We start from the raw sequence: 10,112 nt of genomic DNA on the forward strand, positions 1-10,112 counted from the left end.
TAAGTGTCAATGTGTTCAAGTCATGTTGTTAAGAAAATTTTTGATTGTGTGGAATGTTAACCTACAACAAGAGTTGGTATTATCGACGCTCAAATTCCGTCGGTAAGATATATATTCCATCGGTAATCAAAATTTATCGATGGATTATCGACGACTCGTATACTGTTGGTAATACACGTGTCGATAAAAATTAGCGACGGATTGAGTCCTTCGGTAATTATCCAAGGATATATCCTTTGGTAAGGCCGTCGATATATTCGTAGCAGTTTGCAATATACATGTTCTTTATTTAAGTAAACAACTCAAAATAGTAACTTGCATATTCCAACAACAACCAAACATTTACAAACAACTCAAAATACAACCCAACATTCACCCAACAGGGTCAACTCTAATCAATGCAACTCAAAACAATATAAACAAACTCCAACCAAGCATATATATATATATATATATATATATATATAATGTCTAAAACTTATAATTGATAAACAAAACAAAACTTGTAATTGACTAAGCAAACCTAAGTTATATAGGACTAGATATAAAATTGTTCTGGGAAGGTGCAAAAGTAATAATAATGTAAGTATGAGAAATAAAGAAGATTGGGAGAAAATATCCCTTTGTGTGTTTAGACTACACATAGGGTAGTTTATTTATATTGTAAGATATGTGCCAATGCCCTTAATACAGAATAGACTAAGCCCAAATAACAGAAACACACATCTTAACATCTAACATTCCCCCTCAAGCTGGAGCATATAAATCATATGTTCCAAGCTTGTTACAAAGATAATCAATTCTAGGTCCTCGTAAGGACTTAGTGAATATGTCTGCCAACTGGTTGCTTGAGTTAACAAACTCAGTCTTGATATCTCCGGATATGATTTTTTCTCGAATGAAATGACAATCAACTTCAATGTGTTTGGTTCTCTCATGGAAGACAGAGTTAGAGCTAATATGGAGAGCAGCTTGATTATCACATATAAGTATCATGTGAGTGACATCTCCAAATTTCAATTCACTAAGCAATTGTTTAAGCCACACAAGCTCGCAAGTAGCTGATGCCATAGCTCTATATTCTGCTTCTGCACTCGACCTTGCCACAACACTTTGCTTCTTACTTTTCCAAGATATCAAGTTGCTACCAATAGAGACACAATATCCAGAAGTAGACCTCCTATCAGAAGGGGAACTAGCCCAATCAGCATCTGAATAACAAACGATCTTTGTATCGTTGTTAGGGCCATATAGCAAACCTTTTCCAGGTGATCTTTTAATATACTTCAGTATACGAACAACTACATCCCAATGGTCTTCACATGGGGAGTTTAGAAATTGACTCACCACACTAACTGCGAAGGAAATGTCAGGACGCGTAACAGTAAGATAATTTAATTTACCAACTAGTCTTCTGTACCATTCAGGATCTGAGAAAGGCTCCCCTGATTTGGTAGGAGTTTGATGTTAGGGTCCATAGGTGTCTCAACAGATTTACAATTCATTAACCCTGTTTCCTCCAAGATGTCTAACGCATACTTCCTCTGAGATATGACAATACCATCATTGGATTGTGCTACTTCAATACCCAAAAAGTATCGGAGTTTGCCAAGATCTTTGGTTTGAAAATGATGACAAAGGTGTTGTTTCATCTGAGAGATGCCAAGATAGTCGCTTCCTGTGAGAACAATATCATTGACATACACTATTAAATAGATACATCCAGCACTCGAGTGGCGATAGAACACTGAATGATCCGCTTCACTGCGAGACATACCAAATTGTTGAACAACACAACTGAATTTACCAAACCAGGCCCGAGGAGACTGTTTTAGGCCATATAAGGATTTGCGAAGACGACATACCAATCCAGATGACTCCCCCTGAGCAACAAAGCCAGGCGGTTGCTCCATATAAATTTCTTCCTGTAAATCACCATTGAGAAAAGCATTTTTGACATCAAGTTGGTAAAGAGGCCATTGTCGAAGAGCGGCCATGGCAATGAAAAGGCGAACAGAGGTCATTTTTGCCACTGGAAAAAAAGTATCACTATAATCCAAACCAAAAATCTGTGTGTAGCCTTTGGCAACCAGTCGAGCTTTCAGACGATCAATTGTGCCATCAGGACCAACCTTGATAGCATACATCCACCTGCAACCAACAACAGACTTTCCAGATGGTAATTGGACAAGCTCCCAAGTTCCACTTTCCTATAAAGCACTTAATTCATCCATCATAGCTTGACGCCAACTAGGATGAGTTAAGGCATCACCCACAAATTTGGGAATTGACACAGAAGAAATGGATGAGAGACAAGTATAAAAAGATGGAGATAATCTGTGGTAATTAAGAACAGTATAATGGGGGGAAGGGTTACGGGTAGAGCGTATACCTTTACGGAGGGCAATAGGCAAGTCAGACTCAGTTGCTGGAGCCGGAGGAGACACATGAGGCGGCACCGGAAGTGAGTCATGAGGGAGACAATTACGGCGACTATAAACCTGAAGGGATGGAGGTGAAGGATGATCCTGTGGTGAATGAGAGTCTAAAGAAGGAGAAGACAAAATGGGTGGAGCATCACCAGGAGGATCACAGATAAGAGGAATATCAACAGTAACAGGGAGAGGTACAGAACTAGAAGATAGATGTGAAAAGTAAAAAGAAGACTCATTAAAAGTGACATCAGCAGAGATAAAATGACGATTGAGGGAAGGGGAAAAACACTTATAGCCCTTTTGTGACCGTGGAAATCCTAAGAAGACACATTTGTGAGACCTAGGAGATAACTTATCAAGACCAGGACTAAAATCATGAACAAAACATGTAGACCCAAAAACTCGAAGAGGTAATGGATGCAGAGGGTCTTGAGGAAATAAGATAGAATGAGGGATTTTGTTATCTAGGACGGAAGATGGCATGCGGTTGATAAGATAACATGCTGTGAGAACTGCATCACCCCAAAAACGTGAGGGTACTTGACCATGAATAAGAAGTGTACGAGTTGTTTCAATAAGGTGTCTATTCTTGCGCTTAGCCACCCCATTTTGTTGAGGGGTATAAGCACATGAGGTTTGGTGAAGAATGCCATGAGAAGCCATAAACTGTTTAAACGGTTGAGAAAGGTATTCACGGCCATTATCACTACGTAAATTTCGAATAGACACCCCAAACTGTGTTTTCATTTCATTGAAAAAAGATTGAAAAATAGAAAACAACTCAGAACGATTCTTCATTAAAAACAACCAAGTACATCTGGAATAGTCATCAATAAAGGTAACAAAATACTGAAAACCTAAAATGGACTTAACACGACTAGGTCCCCAAATGTCAGAATGAACCAATGAAAAGGGGGACGACGCCCGTTGTGAGACACTACGAGGAAAGGAACTACGAGTATGCTTCCCTAACTGACAAGACTCACACGACAAACTTGATAATGTGGACAACCTCGGGACAAGTTGTTGTAGTTTGGCAAGACTAGGATGACCGAACTGAACATGAAGAAGGGATGGTGACTCCATGACTATGCCAACATGTGGAGAAGGGCGGAGATGATAAAGGCCACGAGACTCACATCCTGTGTCAATCATGTGTTTCGAACTCCGGTCCTGCAACTAAACAGAATCTTTAGTAAAGGAAATAACACAATTAAGAGTACGAGTTAAACGACTAATGGACAATAAGTTGAAGGGAGACCCAGGGACATAAAGTACATGATCAATGGATATGGATGGAAAAATATTAACAGTACCAATACCATGAGATGAGACTCTAGACCCATCAGCCATTGTTACCGAGGGTAAATTAGCCGGACATGACAAGGAAGAAAACAAGGACTTGTTACCAGTGATATGATCGGTGGCGCCTGAGTCAAGGACCCAAGGTCCAAGGGAGTGAGTTAGACCAACAAAAGGTGTACCTGTACGTGCAACAGATGCAGATGTAGTGGAACCATAGTGCTGATGATCCTCATACCATCTGAGAAATTCGTTAAAGATTGCAGATTTGTCTACGATATTAGATGAAGTAGGATGGTCTGCAGACGGTGATCGGGGAGGTGGATCATAATTTGCCATTGCTACAAGTCGAGGAGGACGTCCATGGAGAGCATAACATCTATCAATCTTGTGGCCTAACTTGCCACAATGGTCACATTTTGGACATCCTTTACTTGGCTTGCGAGACCGACTTCGATCATCACGTTGAACAACCATAACAGAGGAATCATCAGTACGAGGGGATGTCTCAGTGATGGGTTTGCTCGGTATACGCAAAAGAGCAGAACAAGTAGAAGTAAAGTTGGGTATGACAGGAGAACCCAAAATCTGATCACGGACATGAGAAACATCATCAGAGAGTCCGTATAATGCCAACAACATGAAGAACTTTGATCGTTGTTCCAATTCTTCAGCAGGAGTGGAAGCAGGAGGTAATATATCATTAAAGTCATGAAGAAGGGCATGAATTTTACCCAAATATTCTGCCATGGGACCAGGATTGCGCGGACCAATAACAGTTAATAGGTCCTGACAAACACCATAAAGACGCTGAGTGTCATTTGTGTATAACAACTTCGCTTGTGCCCATACTTCTGAACATGTCTCATAGGATCGAAACATTTGTTTCAGTGAGGAGTGAATGATGGACTTTATAACAATGCATAACTGAGCATCAATTTTCATCCAGCGGGAAGTGTCATCTATGAGAGCAGTAGTCACATTTTGAGTAAGATGATCTAAGTACCCCTGACTCTTCAACCAAAGTTTGATGTCGGACGCCCAGGTTGCATAATTTGTGCCATCTAACTTGTCAATGGACAAGTGTACATTCACATAATTAGTATATATTGAGGGATCAGAAGATGAGCCACCAATAGAGGTGTTTGTAGACTAGGAAGACGCCATGGAGAGGGAGAAACCCTAAAAATTCAAAGTACTCCGATTGACGCAACGACCATAGATCCAGAAAGAGGGCGAGGAGGCGATCACGGCGGTGCTGATCGACGGTGGAAAGCTCCGGCGACGCGCCGGCACGCACGGTGGCAGCGGTGACTCTTGCGGCGGCGCGTGGAGGCGCGTGAGAGGTCTGATCGCCGCGATCTTCGTACGACGGTGGTCGCCCGGCCGAGACGCTTACGATGGTGTGGTCGCCGGTCGATTCTGGAACTCCGGCGGCGGCGGTGGCGACGGCAGCGGCGGCGACTGCGACAACAACAGCAGTGATGGGTGCCGGAGATCGTGGAGTTGACTGGAACTATTCCTGTGCTCTAGATACCATATGAGAAATAAAGAAGATTGGGAGAAAATATCCCTTTGTGTGTTTAGACTACACATAGGGTAGTTTATTTATATTGTAAGATATGGGCCAATGCCCTTAATACAGAATAGACTAAGCCCAAATAACAGAAACACACATCTTAACATCTAACAGTAAGTAATGTTCATAGTCATAAAATCTAATAATCCATATAATGATCATCTTCATGATTGTCTTCCTGTTCATTGTTTTGAGGCTCTGAAGTTGGCTGGACAGATGGGGATTAGACTGATGGAGTCTGGACTGGTATGGGCTGGACATGTGTGGGTTGAACTTCTCTAGGCTGGACTGGTGTGGGCTGCGAATGAGAGGCTTGAGGCACTGTAGACTCGGGAAGCAATCTCATGATCAGTTCTTTGAAAGTGGTAAACTCTTGTTTCAATTCATTATATTCTCGGTCACGTGTTTCAAGCCGCTGCGTCAGGACAACAACGGTCTCATCAGGACGCTAGGAGGAAGAAGAAGGTTGGTGCTTTAAACCACCACGTCCTGCACTATAATTTGTAGCCAGTTGCCCTGCCCATAAATTCTTCCTTTTTTCTTGCCACCAACAACATCAATCCAACACTGTGACCTAATAAGGTCATCGTCATCATCTGGTTGTTGGGTTGACTGAGGACATGATGAATGTGAGGGTCTGACCCATGAAAGTTTTGTGGAGAATTCTTCCTGTTAAAAATGATCATAAAGTATCAGTAAAATATACAATAGAAGGCACAAAGTTATATTAAAGTTATGAATCGCTGTTTGGATCGCGATTGCAATCCCCCAATATCTTCAGGATCGCCTGGATATCTTGCCTCATCGCTTCGCACTTTTGTCTCAAAACTCCCGTTTCATGTCGTAGAACCACCGTGTCAGCCTTCGTCTTCGCCACTGCGATTTCCACCGCCTCCAACTGACCTTCAACCGCCACTACTCTTCCCTTCATCACGCGCGTACGTCACTCCTCCAATTGGGATCCGACAGTTTCTTGATTACTTCTTGATCCTTCACCCCCACTCCGATCCGGCAGCGTCTCGATACGACAGTTTCTTGAAACGGCAGCTTCTTGAAATGACAACTTCTCGATACGGCACACCCCACTTCGAATCCGGCAGTTCTCCCTTAATGATCCGGCGGGTCGGACCAATTTGTTAGGTTCCTGGGTTTGGAACCTAACAAGAACTCAATCAAAAGATGGGGACAGAAAGAAAAAATGGGTTTTCTGTATTATTCACAGTATAAGAGACCTCTTTACAAGAATGAGTTGGGAGCATAACCTCCCTGGCTGAGGGCATAACCCCTCTCTACAAGCTAAAACGCCTGACTTTACACAAAGTATATTCGATCCCCTCTACAGAGTTACTAGAGCTCTATTTATAGCAGTTCTGACCCGCTTCTCCTTTTACAACCGACACCCCCACACTCCTAACTCCTAAACCCATCTAATCTATCATCCTATATCCTAACAAAATGTGTATTATGTAAGAGTGTAAATACCTCTCTTTCAAGTTCCTGTCTCTTTTGTCGCCCAGTAATTTTCTTTTTCTTCTACAAACAAGAACAAAACTGGAAAAACTGTTTTAGAACAGCGTAGGCATATTTTTCTTATCTGAAATTCTGAATGCAAACAAGTGCATTGCTTTATACAAATGAAGCATAAACGAAGCAGAGAGAGAGAAATACACATAAACAAACCAACCACATATGTCTTCATCTTCAACACTTAATATACGTCATGTACGTATTAATTCCATTATATTAGAAAAGTTGAAACCATAATTTTATTCAGCTCTCCGAGATCACAATTTCAGCTACAAAACTATGGTTTATAGGATCATTGTGATGTGACAAAACTATGATCAGGATTGCAATTTAAAAGCATGCTAATTGTGAATGAAATGAATATAGACTTACAATAATCTGAGAAGGAGAGTGAAGCGATGATGAGAAATCTAGAGGGTCTATGGAGGTGCAACCAAGCTTGAAGGTACCCCAACGTTTGGAAGAGACATTAAAACAACAATGGAGGGAGGGGGTGTGAGGTTGATGGAAGTGGAAGTGTTGGTGAGGGGATGATGAGAGAATCTTGGGGCCAAAGAAAGAGGTTTTGAGGGTTGATGTAGGAGTATTTGACGACGTTTGAGAGTGAATGATATTGGTTTTGCAGAGTGTTTGACAAGATGAGAAGGAGCTTTCAGGAGGGTGTTCATGAAGTTGGTTCAGACACACAGATAATAACCGTATTTGTTGAGGTTGAGGATACTGGTGTGAGTGGGACATCATGCACAGAGCAAAAAAAAAGAGGGTGAAGTTTGGTTTGGTCTCTTGGCGTAGCTTGCAATTCTGGTTTAATTTTTTAGAGTACCTGCTATTCCTTCATTCCCATCCTAACTTCCTTTCTAATTACATCACATTAAGTAAAGCTACACTCTCCCTTTTTCTGTTTTACTTTATATATTTTTCTGCTTGGTTCATGTAAAGCTGCCTTTCTAATTTCTACTTTGTAATTTGTATAAACTGAAATGTTTAATTGCAGATCTTAGCGTCCATTCAGTTTATGGATTCTTTGAATACATTTCTAACCTACTATTTTCCTAATAATCTCGAGGTTTCTCGTGTTCTGACATGGTAAGATATGACACTGACAACATTAGAGACCAAACATCTAATTCATCAACATGTAAATGGTAATCCAAGTAAAAACTTCTTAATTCTGGCATAAAAGATACAGTTGTGAGGCATCAATCAAATAACCCTCCTCCACAAAATAGGATAAGACTTCATAGTAGAGGTGGTTGGTGTAGTAGATCCATGCAAAAGCAGATCAATACATGAACAATTGTCCTATGAGAAATGGGAATGATTATGTTTTTGAATTGGAAAGTATACATGCTCCAATGAACATTACTTAACTAGACAAAACAAACACACCCTAATTCGTCTCTATTTCATATAGGACTTATTACTTACACTTGCACGCCAGCATACCATCTCATCCAATATACTTTACCAATCACCTCTACTAGCATATGTGTTCTTTTGTTTTAATAAACAGAAAAAAAAAATGCAAACGTAGGATAACATGAAAGGAAACAAAACAACTTTGAACATAAAACATGTAATGCATGTCAATCTATTTGTACATCTAACAAAGACACTCCCTAAGAAGACCATTAAAAAAACACCACAAAGAAGCCAAGTGAACTAGTTAGTCACAAAGGAACTCAGGAGTATATAAAAAAAACGTGTAAAAATGCCCATAATTTCTTTCTGACTATATACACCAAATAACCGCTATTTGATAACAATGCTAAAGCCTTAGAAAATCTCTATTGGTTTTGAGTCATCTAAAATTAACAGAGGTGCTTTCATGATCTAGGAGAAAACTCATCAACACCAAACAAGTTATTCCAGAGAAGGGAAACTGCTGACCAATGCAAAAACAAATGAAAACCATTTTCAGACGCAATCACTAGGAGAGAACTTGAGAGCTTTTCTGAATTTGAAATATATCACTGATATTAATGTGGTTTACAACAGCAATGCAAGCAAAAGATTTGACCCAAAAAGCCAGAATCAACGCACAAAGATTATGTGAAAAACTGAAAAGATTAGAAGATAATAAACAAGAGGCGTCAAAAAATGCTCCTATGTTGAATGTCACATAATGCTTCTTTTTTCCTGAGGTTTGAGACAGTAATCATAAATTCCACTCAGTTTATTCCAGAAATGGGGGAAAAAGACGGAGAAGGATGGGAACACTTACCACTGGCCGCGAACGAAGACGGAGAAGGATGAGACTCTGATAGCTCACATGCACCGAACGAAGAAGGTTGCGAACGAAGACGTAGAAGACAACTCACACTCACACTCACGATGACGGAGCCACTGTGAAGGAAGAGCACAATAGGGTTGAAGGTTTCTTTCACTCGAAGAAGGGTTGTAAAGGGTTCTAATTGCTTCTAAGGGTATGGGTTCTTTCACTCGAAGAGGGAATGTTTAATTTAATTTCTGACCCTTTTATCGGCGGCCCAAATCCTTCGGTAATGACCGCTAACCATATCATTGCCTTTACCGATGGTAATAATCCTTTGCTAATGTTACAGCCAACGTTCCGTCGGAAGATCCTACGGTAAAACAACATTACCGGCGGAACAAAGTCCTTCAGTAAATATCCGCCGAAAATATCATCCTTTCTTGTAGTTGTTTTGAACAATAAATTATTTTCCAAGGTAATTTGAGTAGTTATAATATGAAAGATCATCTTGTGTGTCCCATTATGAAATAAAAATGATTTATGCTCAATTGAAAAGTGTGCAGAAAACTATGTATTGGCACCGATAATTCCTTTCTCATAGTCATCTTACAATAGAATGAAGAAAACATTTCATGAAATACAAGAAGATCCGACAATAGTAAAAAAAAGTATATGACTAGGTGAAAATATTTGTCTTCCTTTAGCTTCCCATTATGTGTTTTTGTAGATCATTTTGCAAAAAGTTACGAGAATCCTCTAAGTTCGACTTTTGCACTTTGTAGCCTAAGGAGTCACATCTCCTTTCTTGAAGTGTCAAATATATTTCATCATGCCTTTGCATTCATGGTTTGGAGGAATAAGTGATCTTCTCCTTATATTTTCTCTTTTCCTTTTATCTTCCTTTCTCTTTTCAATCTTTCAACCTCAACCTTATACATTGTTGCTTGTGGAGAAAGTTGAGAAAGTGGAGAAGATGATAATTTTGAAATTGTAACTAAATTTTAAAGAAGAAAACAAAACTAACCAATTATAAATTAGCAGTGTTAGAAACCAA

The sequence above is a fragment of the Vigna angularis genome, chromosome 1 (assembly GCF_016808095.1).
Source record: "Vigna angularis cultivar LongXiaoDou No.4 chromosome 1, ASM1680809v1, whole genome shotgun sequence".
Classification (NCBI taxonomy): Eukaryota; Viridiplantae; Streptophyta; class Magnoliopsida; order Fabales; family Fabaceae; genus Vigna; species Vigna angularis.